At 41.7% G+C, this 14,271-nt stretch overlaps 1 long non-coding RNA gene across 1 annotated transcript in view; it reads left to right on the top strand.

Annotated features, from left to right (window-relative positions):
- Positions 1-1,842: 1,842 nt before the first annotated feature.
- Positions 1,843-14,271, top strand: part of LOC118152697 (uncharacterized) — a 30,780-nt gene continuing 18,351 nt past the window's right edge. The window contains exon 1 of the long non-coding RNA XR_004741429.3: positions 1,843-1,958. This is a non-coding gene — a long non-coding RNA (uncharacterized LOC118152697). The remainder of the gene's footprint in view (positions 1,959-14,271) is intronic.

Below are 14,271 nucleotides of genomic sequence, written 5' to 3' on the forward strand. Positions count from 1 at the left end.
TTCTTTCACATTCCTCAAGCAGAGGTGTCTTTCTGTGGCCACCACAGCCCCAGCCTACAGCAAGTACTCCTGGCTACTGCTGATGATCTCAAGGCCCCAGGGCTCTTCAGTCAACTAGTGGTAAATGCTGCAAGTCCTGGGTCTCCTCTTTTGGGGAAGTGGGCTTCCCTCTGGCCCAGGGCAGTTCCAGAAATGCCAACCAGAATCCTGCTTGGTGCTCTCTCCCACTGTGTTGAGCTGGTACTCAAGCTGTAAGACAAAGTCCTCTGTACACTTTCCTCTCATTTTCTTGAGCAAAAGGAGTCTCGCCACAAAAGTTATCACAAAGGAAAATGATGTGCTGGGTCACACCTGAAGGCAGCACAGCTCTGAGCCTCACCCACAGCCTGTGGTGTGTGCTGACTAGCTACCACTACTGATTATTCAGAGCCCAAGGGCTCCTTAGTCAGCAGGTGATTAATTCTGCTAGGACTGGGTCATTTCCTTCGAGGCAGCAGCTTATTTTCTGGCCCAGGGTGTGTTTAGAAATGTCATCTGAGAGATAGGGCCTGGAATGACAGCCTGCCTGGTGCCCTCTTCTACTGTGGTTGAGCTGGTATCCAAGTTGCAAGACAAAGTCCTCTTCACTCGCCTCTCTCCTCTTCTCAAGCAGAGGGAAGCAGTCTCTCCCAGAGTTGTAAGCTATGCTGCCCATCCTTGTGACCTCATTTAACCTTAATTACCTTCCTGAAGATGCTGTCTCCAAATACAACTATCTTTGTTAGTCAGAGTGACGCAGTCATGTGGTGTCTTTCAGTAGGCAAAGGCAAATGAGTGGCTGGACAAAAATTATTACAATGAAAAATAGTAACATCAGGTGAGGACAGAAGAACTTCATAGGAAGCAGGTCTATTAACAGAATAATGTCGGGTATGTAATTTCAGTTCCAAATTTAAATACACTTCTCTCTTCTGAGAAAAGGAAATGTGTGCATTGTGAAGTTCCAAAATATCTCTGCCTAAAATATGTATGGAAGCCAAGGGAAGAAGCAGAAAGAAAAGAAAAGCCACTGGGTGAGCCTACCTGGAATTCTAACAGTTTGGACAGTCACAGGTTGATTAGATGCCTCTATCATTTGTTCAGTTTTATTACTCTGAGGAAGGGGACAACTTAAAGGGGCAGGGCTGAGAATGAAAAGAATAGCTCCAGTGTCTACATGGGCACATGTCTGTTCTTCATTCATGAAATTTCCATTTCTCCTAAAACATTAGTCAGGAGAAATTAGAAAGCACCCTTTTGATCCTTGGAGCAACCCTATTCATCATTTTTGCAAACTGCTGTCATTTAAGTTTTCTGGAATCTTTTTTGAGATGGTCAATCTTTTTACAATAGAAGCAAATACCCCTTCTATCATTAGAAGAAGGCACCCATTCTTTCTTAAAAGGCCTGGTTTGACAAATCAATTGTTATAGTTGTCAATTAATAGTCTTTGAGGCTCTAGTAGTTTCTTCTTTCTGAATATTTTTAGAAAGTTTATCTGCCAGGCTTACTAATTCATTGGTTTGTATAGTCACCTGATCGAGCTTGTATCATTTAACTAAGATAGTCAAGTCAGCATTTAAACCATTGAGGGAAGTAGAATTTATAAGGAAATCATTCCGATGATATTGGAGGCTAGCATTGAACATTTGGAAAATTGTTTAGAGGTTTTTTCAAATTGTTCAAAATAATCAAGCATAGATTTGTCTGGTCTTTGAGTATGTTGTTGAATTCTTCTTTAATCTACATGTTTAGATCACAGACATGGAGAATGACATCATAAAGAGTCTTGTCCAAAGTATGGACCCTTTCATGGTCAGTTTCAGTCTGGTTTTTGAAAATTCTCTAAAGGATTATTTCAGCTTCCCTTTTTCAACTGTTCAGTTGCCATGCCTGCTGATACCAGGTAGAGCTCAGAATATCCAGGCTCCTAATTCCAGGTAATTAAATCAAACTCTTTTGCAAACCCTATGGGATCTTGGAATGGGTCTGGGAAGTCTTTCATGATATTCTTAAATTCAGTCTTTGTCCAACGGGTGTATATACTAACAGGCTCACCTCTTCCTGTGGGTTTTACCCTGAAAGAAACTGCAAAAATAGAAGTTCCGGGGAAGGAGCCAGAGACCAGGGGATTTTCCTCAGGTGATGGTGGTAGAAGGGTTGATAAGTCAGGGCAGGAAGTTTAGATAAGACAGCACATAAAGGTGCAGGGTTAGTAGGAGGAGGAGTTGGAGATGGAAGGGAGAAGGACTCCGTACTCTTTTTAAATTCAGAAATAGTATCAGATATCCTTTTGTTCACCTCCTGAATACAGGCAATTTTGTTACATTTTCTTTTAGAAGCTTCTAGGTGCCCTTGAATGGGTGCTCCCATTCAATTTGTCAGGTTCTAAAACCAGTTTTTTTCAACTGATTTCACAGATTATTTTAGGATTTTCAAAGGACCATTTTAACCATTGCTGTTTATAACCATCCTGGATCATGTGGGTTTATTTTCTTTAGACATTTATAAGACGATAACCCATCAGTGTTATACACAGAACCAGCTTATCCTTTAAAAGAGTGCTCAGATTCTGAGGGTTGATTTCCTACAACTTAGGAACTTTTCAAAAGTGACTAAGGTCAGAAATGTGTTTTGGGTCGAAGTGTGCTGCTTATGAGCATCACTCCACCAAGTGTCATCAAAGAGTTGTGGGTCACTCTCTTATGTGTCTTGAAATATCTGATTGCCTTGTGATGGCAGTGTGTTCAAGGTGCCAGGCCACCAACACTTAGGTGTACCTTCTGGCTGAGCTGAAAGTCGCAGTAAGTGTTCTTCTTGTAGGAAGGCCCTATAAAACCATTCCATGTCATGGACAAACAACCCATCACCTTCAAAAAGTCTCTTGCCGTCTGATGCCAATTTAATTAAATTGTTAATTAACTGGAGGGACCAAGTGTCCCTTAACTTTGGGGTGAGAGAATTTGCTCTCATACACCTTTTGGTTTGAAACTAACAGAAATTGGTCACAACTGAAAAGACACATCTGAATTATAATCAAGAGGAAGCAGTTGTAATTTTTAAAACATGCTATGTAATTTTAGGCCAAAAGTAGTGCAACCACCAGTGCTAGACTACAAATACTGTGACCCAGACCTTCTGCTATGAAACAGAGGCACAGAAGGTAAAAGTTCTCTTTTATCCTGAAATCCAAATCTCCTGCCCTTAGATAGAGATGGAAAGCTCCATTCTTGGAAGGGAGATCTGAGAAAAACAGTTCATGCAAACACTAGACCTCAGCCTCAGGGTGGGAAGGTCCAAATTCAGGACTCATGTGCACTTGACCATGCTCTTAAAGCTGGAAAATATCAAGAGGTTCCAGCTGACCAGGTGCTGAGTCCAGGAGGACTGTCGTATCGTTGATGTCGGGGGTTGCTCTGAATCCTGCTCATAGTGCCAGGAATGTTGACTTAAAGGAAAAAAAGTGAGGATCAAAATATAATTTTAAAGAGTTACTTGAGCCAAAATGAGACAGCTGCCTGGAATACTCAGACACAAGTAACCTTGGATATGAGCTCCATTTGGCCTTTGTTACAAGCAGATCTTTAAAGGCAAAAATTGGGGACAAAGAGTTGATTGATAACAAAGATTTTTTGTCAGGAATTCTCCTTCGTTTACAGAAATAGCATTGATTAGTGATACTGCCTATACGTTCTATAAGTTATAGTGTCAGCATTGTTAGATTAATTTATAGCTACTTATAATTTTAGCAAGTAGTTTCGAGAGTAGATTACTTAATAATAGGACATGACTGCTGTCTCATTCCAGTGCCTCTCTGGGCCTGATATTTTACAGGAGCCTAGCATTCCTCAAATAAAAGGGATTTTTTTTTTCTCAATACTTCTGACACCAAACATGATGGGAGGGTTTCCCCACACCAACCAATTACCTGAAAGCAGCTGGATGTCCAAAAACTTAATTCAATTCTAATAATAACTACCTGAGTTAGTTTTAGATTCAATAATTTAAGGTTTCAGTGCCACAAGACTGCCCCAACTTCAGATGCCAATTACAAGCCCTGAGTCACCCGTACTTCTAACCAACTGGCTATAAACAAGGGGTTTTTAGGATAAAACTAAGGAACAACCAGATGAAAGATGAGCCTAGGGCAATGTATGGGCAGGAGATGTGAAGCTTCCATGGCTGCTCCAGGAGTACCACCCTCCCAGAACCTTGATGTGTTCACCAACCTAGAAGCTCATCAACTCTCCTTGTTCAAGAGTTTTTATAGAGTTCAATATTGGGCATCCCCTATTCTCCTTTTCCAGAAAGTCAGTGGTAGGGAAGGGACTTGAAGTATCAACCCTTGAATTACCTGGGCTATTCCTTAATTACTTGAGCTATAGCGCATACTGAGGTTATCTATTGGGCTCACTCTAAGTCACCAAGTTAGCATAAACCAAGGTATGATCAAAGGGACTTTTATGAATAACAAAAAAGACATTTTTATGACTCAGAAAAGTTTCAGGGGCTTTAGGAGCTCTGTGTCAAAAACAAGGGATGAAGATCAAATATATATTTATTATATCACAGTATCACATTCACTAATTGGGCTCCTCAGGAAGAAGCACTCTCATATGCAGGAAGTTTACTGTACAATGTTTGCTAGATGAACACCTGTGGAAGGGAAGAGAAGGGAAGGGAAAGAAACTAGATAAGACAAATAAGGGAGTTAAAATGTGATGGATGCATCAAAACAAAGACCTTACTCAGCAAAGGCATAAGGAATTTATACACCCCATTGACAAGCATTGACTGTAGGATGTTCCAGAATCTGGATGTTGTGACTTTGTACAAGACAGCTCTCTTCAACCAAGAGCAAGTCCTAAGGGGGTACTTGGCTGAGTAATAATGTCTGTCACCAACATTCCTAGAAGCTAGAAGAATGAGTGATTGGCACATTACAACATCTACTACTGGCTATGCCTTACAGTATCCACATCTACTTGTTTCACATAACAGTTTTTTGTTCACCCTCTTGACCAGGATTTTTTTTTCCCACATAATTTAGAAGCCACTACTCCAAAATTACATTGGACCTCATTTTCTGGAAGAAGTTTACACATGGGAAGTTAGTGGAATAAGATATAATCTCCACTGCTGCAATTGATGTCCATGCTAAAACTGTCCTAATAATCCCCCTCCTTAGCCAGACACTTTAGATTCTCCTTTCCCTTGGTTAACACTTCTGGCTTTTCTAGTAATGTGACTCAGAACCTCATCCTTGAGGGATATAAGCCCCTTGTCACCATACCCTTTTCAGGCCATCTAAATAGGGCAGAGACATGCCAAGAAATGCAAATGTATTGCTTGAGTGCCTACATATTCAGCCCTGTCCCCATTGTGTAAAAGCAGCTCTATCGCCTGATGATAACTGTCAACCCTGCCAGGATGATGATCCTTTTTCATGCCTGTTGGCCTCTTGCTACTACAAAGAATCTAAAGGGAAGAGGAAGCAGCTATAGCTTGAAGTTCAAAGGGACTATGGTTATTTCTTCTTTAAGAAGTCTTACTCCTGCTATCTTCTGAATGTGTTTCTCAAAATTTTTGTGTTGGAAATTTAATCGCCAATGCAGCAGTGTTGGGAGGTGGTGCTGTTAGAGTAAGCAGACAGCCAGACATAAGCAGGAGGCGGAGCCCTTGAGAAAGGAAAAGTCTAAGAAGTCTCTGGCCTGAGGGACCCACCAAAATTTGCACGTTAATAGCATCTCTAATGCTAGAGTGGGTGAGCAAATAGTTAACTGTGAGTAGAAAGGAGAAACATCTTAAGGAGTGTTTCAGAGGGTTTATTTCCATAGGCAGAAACAAACCCTCTGAAACACTCCTTAAGATGCCCCAATAATTATTTACTCTGCAGTTACAATATCGGAATGTTGCTAGGTACATCCTGATAAGGAAGAAAGGAGGGGCAAATGGGGAAATTCCTAAAAGATATGCAGATTTGATAAGTATAGATTTGACTGCTAGACAACTTTCCTGGGGTGGCAGTAAGAAGCAATGCTTCCATTAGGCAAGCACAGTGCATTAATCAACACTTACAGAGGGTCCCACAAGCCTGAGCAGGAATTAGGTGGGGACAAAGGCAGGAACCAAAGGCAGAATCAGGAAAACTAGACAAAGGAAAAAGGTGCAGACTTGAGACAAGAAGCCAGAACTTGAAGAGGGAGCCTAACATGATAAAACTCACAGTCAGAAGTTGTTTTCCTGCAGGTTCAGCCCACTTCTTTCTTGGAGTGTACTTTTTTTCCTACCATAAGCTCTTTGATCCCTATTTATTTCCCTTCAATAAAGTTCTCTGCTATCTTTGAACTTTCTCTTGGCAGAAATCTTTTCCCCAAGTTAGACAAGAGCTGGGGACTTCTGCACTCCGCGGTAACAATGCCTTTTGAAAGGTGTTTAGATCATCAGGGCCCTGCCCTTGTGAATGGGTTAATGACATTATAAAAGAGTTTAGCAGAAGAAGTTTCTCGTTTTTTGCCCTTCCGCCATCTGCCATATGAGAACACAGCATTTCTCCCCTCTGGAAAACCCAGTGGTCAAGGTGCCATTTTGGAAACACAGACTGAACTTGTAACAGATGACAATCCTGCTGTCACCTTGATCTTGGACTTCCAGACTACAGGTTTATGAGAAATACATTGTTCTTTTTAAATTACCCAGTATTTTCTTTCTTTCTTCTTTTTAACATCAACACAGATGGTAAAACAACCGCTCTAGAAAATGCACCCTTAAACTCACAAAATCCAGAATCGTGGAAACAGAAAACACAAATTCCCTAAGTGGGTCACTAGAACTGATGGTAACTAAGCTCATTCCTGTATCCATCACTTGAGTCCTGGAACAATAAATTCTGCCTGCTGAGGATAAATAACTATAAAATGGTCACTGATTGAGGATGTATGCCTACTTCTGAGGTAAAGTGCCACACCGTCATTGGGTAATCTCTCTAAGCCAGAGCCTCAGTTGTCTTCAACAAGGTATTCCATTGTTATCTCAGTCCAGCAACTCCCGGATCATGCAGCATGTGATTGCACCAGTGAATTCCTAGCTACTGCATCTCCTTTGTTGAAGAATGAACTTCTCTTTCCATTAGATGTTATAAAAGGTCCTGCTCCCTAGGGCCATTCACATACTTTCTCTCAGAACTCCTGGCTTCTAATATTTCAGTCTTCCTCCATTCAGGCGCCTCACCAATGTGACCAAGCTACTCACCACTGCGCATAATTCCAAATAAAAACTAATCTTGTTCCAAAAGACAAAGTAGTGACCCAGTGCTCTTCCCATTGAGATTTATACTCACCATAGTTTTTCATAACCACTTCTGAATAGTGCTACAGTGCAACTATGGTTCATTTTTAGCTTGCACCCACATATTCACGAACTAAGTTCAGCCATTTCTGAGTGCCTGTCATCCAACTTCCAGCCATATTTGTAAACAAAAAGAAAGTTGAACTAATGCAACAGTGTTGAATGATATGTACTTGGAGGCCACCTGGTTTGTGACTTCTTTGTGTTGTGCCTCTATCCTTGTTCATGACCAATTCCAGATGTACCAGTTCATTTTACAATGAATTCTACTAGGCATTTTAAACCTTACAATTTGGCAAATTTGGCAAAACTCATATCATGGTAGGCAGTCCTGGTCACCTAGCTATTTCAAGTCCCATGGTCAGCTGCTCCATCTCTACCAGGGCTCGGTAGCACATCAGAAGCTGTTTTTGAAAGTGCATAATTCTCCACTGCCAATGGCATGGTCTCATGCCAGAATGCTATGGGTCTGTGTGGTGATCCTCCTATTGAGCTTTGCCATAAACTGCACATGCTGCATGCTGTTTGTTGTAATTCATTTTGTGCTGCTATAAACAGAATACCACAGACTGGGTAATTTATAAAGAACAGAGCTTTATTCTCACAGCTTTGGAGTCTGAGAAGTCCTCAAGGCACAGGTAGATTAAGGCCTAGGTCTCTCCTCTTGCAAGATGGTGCCTTGAACACTGCATCCTCCAGAGGGTAGAAATACTATGTCCCCATATGGCAGAAGAGCAGAAGAAAGAGAAAACTTAATGTCCTCAAGCCATCTTTGTAGCAGCATTAATCCATTCATGAGAGTTGAGCCCTCAGGAACTAAATTTCCCATTAGGAAATTTCCCATTAGGATCTCACCCCCAACGCTATTGCATTAGGGATTAAAATTTTAACAATAAAATTTGGGGGACACATTCAGACCATCACAGTGTCTTTACTTACTACAGATACATCTAATACCACAGAATCTGCTAGGTAATACATCCAAATAAGCAGAGCTTCTTGTAATATGGTCTGGACCTGCTGAAAGGCCTTTTCTTCTCTGGATCCCACTCAAATTTGGGAGCTTTTGTGTTGCCAATAGTGTTTTGGAGCAGTATTATCAAGTGTGGAACACCTGAATTTCCATAGGGTTTATTGTTACCTAACCTCTGGGGTACATGTTACTTATTTAGGGCTTAAATGTGGTTGCCACTCACTGATGATCTGGTTAACTCACTGATGATCTGGTTGCCACTCACTGATGATCTAAGTTAACTTAATATCACCAATATTACAAACCAATGTGATATTCTGTAGAATTTTTTATGGTCCAGGGCCTCTCAAGCTATATAAAAGAGAACAGAGAATTAAAATAGTCCTTGGGCTAGACCATAAATGTATACATACAGTTGTCCTTTCTAATTCTATAGGTAGAAAAGCTCACACTCACCATATCAATGACCATATTCCTTGTACCTGAGGCTATGTTTATCTGCTTTAATAAAGACATCACATCTGATATTGCTGCTGCAATGGGGTCACTAATTGGTGAAGTTTTAGGCAGCTCACTATTATCTTCCAGGATTCACCTGATTTTGAAAAAAAAAAAACAGACTAGTGAATTAAATATTTGAGAACATTATGGGTACTACCACCTTTTGAACCTTCAGGTCTTTAAGGGTGGCAATAATCTTTGCCATTCCCCTTAAATCCAATATTGGTTTTAGTCTACCCTCTTGACCAGAGGTTTCTGTTTAGCCTGTTTCATTATGATAGCTCTTATTCCACATGCCAGGGATCGATTTCACAATTGAAAAAACATATTAGTTTTATGTCATGGGACTGGAGTAGTTATTAGGCCTCCACTCTAACAAGGGATTCATGATAGTACTACTGGTTTCCTAGTATCGAAGCTGTCTTGGAACCTCTGCCAACAGTTCTTAGAAAATGTGCACACTTCTCTTTTCCCAGTGTATGGTTACATAAGTATAGGTTATAGATTCCTTTAAGGAAGGACTGAGAAACCACTTGCTGTAATGTCATAGTCTTTTCTCCTGGAGATCTGCTCTTTCCTTCAATCTAAGAAATCCCAGTCTGTAACACAGCCCATGGCCAGAAAAAAAGGAGAATGATCATGATGTGTTATTGGGGCTGTTTCCCTGCCTCATGATCACCCATCCTTGATTTGTATTTGTTGTATAAATTGAGCAATACCCTTGGTGGCTGGTTACATAAGTAAATGGTCATAGATTCCTTTAAGGAAGGACTGAGAAACCACTTGCTGTAATATTGCAGAGTCTTTCCTCCCAGAGACCTGCCCTTTCCTTCAATCTAAGGGATCCCAGTCTGTAACATGGCCCATGGCCAGAAAAGAGGAGAATGATCATGATGTTTTATTGGGGCAGTTTCCCTGCCTCATGATGATCATCCATCCTTGATTTATTTTTGTTGTATAAAGTCAGCAATATGCTTGGTGGCTGTCCAAATATCTTGTGACTAGGAGCATTGTGTTTTGTTAATGATCTTCCTACCTCTCTGCATGTTTTGCCCACTCTGCCTGCCAGTATGCACTTGTTGATCATTATAATAGTGCAGTCACCTTATTTCTGATGGCTAAGTGCTACCACCTGGCTTCTATCATTTCGGCATCCTATTTTCTCCCTTGCTATCAGTGAGTACCATTTTGATAAAGCATCTTGAACTTTGTTCAAGTTGGCCTACAAAGCACTGCCATAATTGATTTATCTTCAGTGCTGGTGACCCTCTCACCAGTGCATACCTTGTAGCTTTGGTGGTACACTACATTGGTCAATAAAAGAGTGTAAAAGACACAGCTCCTCCTCCAAAACTTGGAACAATTGTGAAGGGCTATCCTAGCTCCAGAACGCCTCTAGAATTTTCTGAGGTCTTTGTTACAACTGCATCCCTCTTCACTTTTTTTCTCTGTGCAGTCCCATTTCCTTCACTCCCCTAAAGGCATTGACCCCCAAGAGCCCTCCCCAGTAATTTCCTGAATGCAAATATCTGCCTCAGAGTCTTCTTCTCAGAAATGGAGACAGCAGGCCCTAAAATGCGATTTTGGAGCTGAGTGACCAGCTGACTGGCTAACAAAGATGACCCCAGTACAATCTTGGGCCAGGTGTCTCTCTTCAGCTGAGGCAAGGCTCAAAGAATAATTTAGCTGGGAGTTATTGGCTGTCAACTATTCCAACAGCTGGAGGAATGAATGTTTTATTCCTAGAAGAGGGAACCTGGGCAGTGCACCAACAGTACCTACTGCAGTTATGCTATTTGATTACTCTTTTTTCATAGTAGACCATTCTTTCTGTTGTTGTTCAGAACAGGGTCTTGCTCGTCGCCCAGGCTGGAGTGCTGTTGCATGATCACGGCTCACTGCAACCTCTGCCTCTTGGGTCCAAGCAATTCTTGTGCTTCAGCCACCATACCATCACATTACAGGTACATTACAGGTGTGCACCACCACACCCAGTTACTTTCTGTATTTTCAGTAGAGACAGGGTTTCGTCATGTTAGCCCAGGCTGGTCTTGAACATCTGGCCTCATATGATCTGCCTGCCTTGGCCTCCCAAAGCATTGGGATTGCAGGCATGAGCCACCATGCCCAGCCCATAGTAGCCCATTCTTGTTCTATGTTGCAATAACTGCTTGAACTTTCTCATAGGATAACAATTGAACTTTGTGAAATATTCTTGCTATTTCTTAAATCAATGGATTTTTTTAAGGTCAAAAAAACCATTTGATTTATAAGAACAGAGGTTTAATTGGCTCATGGTTCTGCAGGCTGTACAGGAAGCACCTTTGCAAGTCCAAAACCCAGCAGGTCAGCCATTAAATCTTAAAGCTCTAAAATAATCTCCTTTTACTCCCTGTACCATATTCAGAGCAGGCTGATGCAATGGTTAGGCTTCCAAGGCCTTTGGCAGCTCCATCCCTGTGGCTTTGCAGGGCTCTGCCCCATGGCTGCTCTCATGGGCTGGAGTTGAGTGCCTGCAGCTTTTCCAGGCTAAGGGTGCAAGCTACCAGTGGATATACCATTCTGGGGTCTAGAGAGTAGTGGCTCTCTTCTCACAGCTCCACTAGGCATTGGCCCAGTGGGGACTCTGTGTGGAGGCTCAAACCCCACATTTCCTCTCTGCACTGCTCTAGTGGAGGTTCTCCATTAGAGCTTTGCCCCTGCAGCAGGCTTCTGCATGGGCATCCAGGAATTTCCATACATCCTTTGAAATCTAAGTGGAGGCTCTCAAGCCTCATCTCTTGCATTCTGTACACTTGAAGGCTTAAACTACATGGAAGCTGCCAAGACTTATGGCTTGCACCCTCTGAAACAGCAACTGTATTTGGGCTTCTTTGAGCCATAGTTAGAGCTGGAGAGACTGGCAAGCAGTGCAGAGGAGAAATGGGGGATTGGAGCCACCACTAATTTTCCGTGTCAGTCCATTATCTCACTGATATTAAGAAATACCTGAGACTGGGTAATTTATAAGAAAAGAGGTTTAATTGGCTCACAGTTAAAGACTGTACAGGAAGCAAAGCAGCATATGCTTCTGGGGACACTTCAGCGAGCTTTTTATTCATGGCAGAAGGCAATGCCAGAGTAAGCATCTTCACATGGCTGGAGCAGGAAGGAAGAGTGAGGCGGGGAGGTACTACACAGTCTTAAACACCCAGATCTCATCATAACTCACTCACTCACTCTCATAAGAACAGCACTGAGGAGAGGGTACTAAACCATTTGTGAGAAACCACCCCCATGATCTAATTGCCTCCCACCAGACTCCACCTCCAACATTGGGGATTATAATTGAACATTAAATTTGGGTGTGGTCACAGATCCAAACCATATCAGTTGTCCTACATACAAGTTTTGTGAACTTATTCCCATTTTACCACACTCTTGAAAGTGCAAAGTATTATTGTTTTTAAAATGTTCACCAGTTCTGTAAGCAAAAATATTACATTATCATTTCCATTTTCATCAAACTTTGTTTTATATATTTATGATCATAGTTTTTAAGCCCATAGGAAGAGTAGGGGAAGAAGACAAGCAGAAATACATGGCACTGCTTTTTAAAATTTACCTTTACATTCTAGAAAGGTCACTGCTTGAGAGGAAAAATTAAATGTTTCATTGCTATGCCACTTTAAAAATTTTCACTTCTTAGGCTTCTTATCATCTATTAAAGGATAAATTAATTCTGTATTCTTTTTACCAGTTGGGTTTAATTTGTAATAATATATGTTTCAAATTTCAACTCCTCAACATTAATAATATATTTAGACAGCCTTATGAGCTATGTCATTTTGCCCAAAATAATGCACTAGCCCTAAACTATGCAATCAGATAATAAGTTAAGAAATTACTATGCAACAATAAACTGTAAATAGTCATTCTGAGTCTGAAAAGCACTTGACCTAACAAGGGGCTGATATATTCATATATTCCATCATGACATTATGCCATTTTCTCACAAGCCTGAGTAATGCTTACTTCATTTAACAGTTAGCAGTCATCCTCTCCTACCCACAGGCTGCTCCTAGTACACTCTTCCTATTGGCAAGGGAGAGAATGATGGATGGCAGCAGCTGCTGTCCTCCATCAGTCGTGGGCTCTAACTTCAGTCTAAAAAGATCATTGACTGAAATATATGAGAGACCACTCAGTTGTTCAGTAAAGAGCCCACATCTAGGACTGCCATCTTGTATACCTACATATGTACTGAATCAATGAATGTCCAGTTCATAGAAGAAGCAGTGTCCAGGCCCATCTTCACCTCCCCACAAGCCATAAACCCAAAGGTATATCATGGATTTGTATGCAAACTTGTCATTCGGAGGCCAGCCTTGGTTTCTGGATAAAATTCTTTTGCTGGCTGGCAAAAGCTAGGCAAAATGGAAAGGGTTCAACCAGGCATCCTGTAGCCAGGTCGATAATATGAATAGTGCTGTACAAACCAGTGTTTATAACACTTGTCAGGTTTGTCTTATAAACACTGCATTCACTCAATCTGGGAAATAGAGTGTGAGGAATAAAAAAGAAGTGGGACAGGAAAAAGGCAACATCCCATTGGTGCTAGGACCTCTTAGAGTCTCTGGAACAGGGAGATCAGTAAATTTTACACAGCTGCTTTTCTGAGAGTGCAGACGTTGGGGGGCATACATAGCCTCAAGTTTTGACTTGATAACTATCTGTATACCAGCATATTTTCCTGGATTTGGGACCCATGTTGACCCTGGGGCGCCTCCACTGAGCAGCTGACTGGCCTCCAGTGAGTATCAATAATCTCCAGAGGCTGAGCAAAGGAGCTGAGCTGACAGCAGCATCTGCCATTCATCCATCATCTCTTCTGGCCAATAGAAATAGGGCATGGCTGGTGTGGCCTGGGAAGGCCCTCATTCTCCCTCTCCAGTGGCTGTGCCAGATGAAGAAGTCATTACTATTCAGGGCAGGAAAAGAAACGGAGGATGTCTGGAGGGAATAAAAGAATGAGAGAACAGGATACAGTCAGCCAGTTGGTCACCGAGACACATTACATCCTCTGGGCACTTTTTCCAGATGCCTTGCATTTTTCAGTGTGCAGCCACTTTCCCAATCCCTTCACTAGGGGAGTTCAAGGTTTCAACATCCTTGCACAATGCAAGGATGTTCTCTTTGGGAGAATGATAGGGATGTCCTCAGAAAGGGAAAGCAATGTGGCAGCCCTGGAAGATACTCAGTTTCCTCATTTTCTTGAGATTAATGCTGAGCACCCAGTGAGAAGCATTAGTTCCGAGGAGCCTCAAAATGTCATTTAGAGAAAGAGAAAAATCACGACACAAGCAATCATTTAATGGTTCTTAAAATGCTGTCAACCTGACCACACTTCTCTCTGCACTCAGAATGTGTGGGTGTCTTTCAGGGTTGCTCCT

The sequence above is a fragment of the Callithrix jacchus genome, chromosome 4 (genome assembly GCF_049354715.1).
Source record: "Callithrix jacchus isolate 240 chromosome 4, calJac240_pri, whole genome shotgun sequence".
NCBI lineage: Eukaryota > Metazoa > Chordata > Mammalia > Primates > Cebidae > Callithrix > Callithrix jacchus.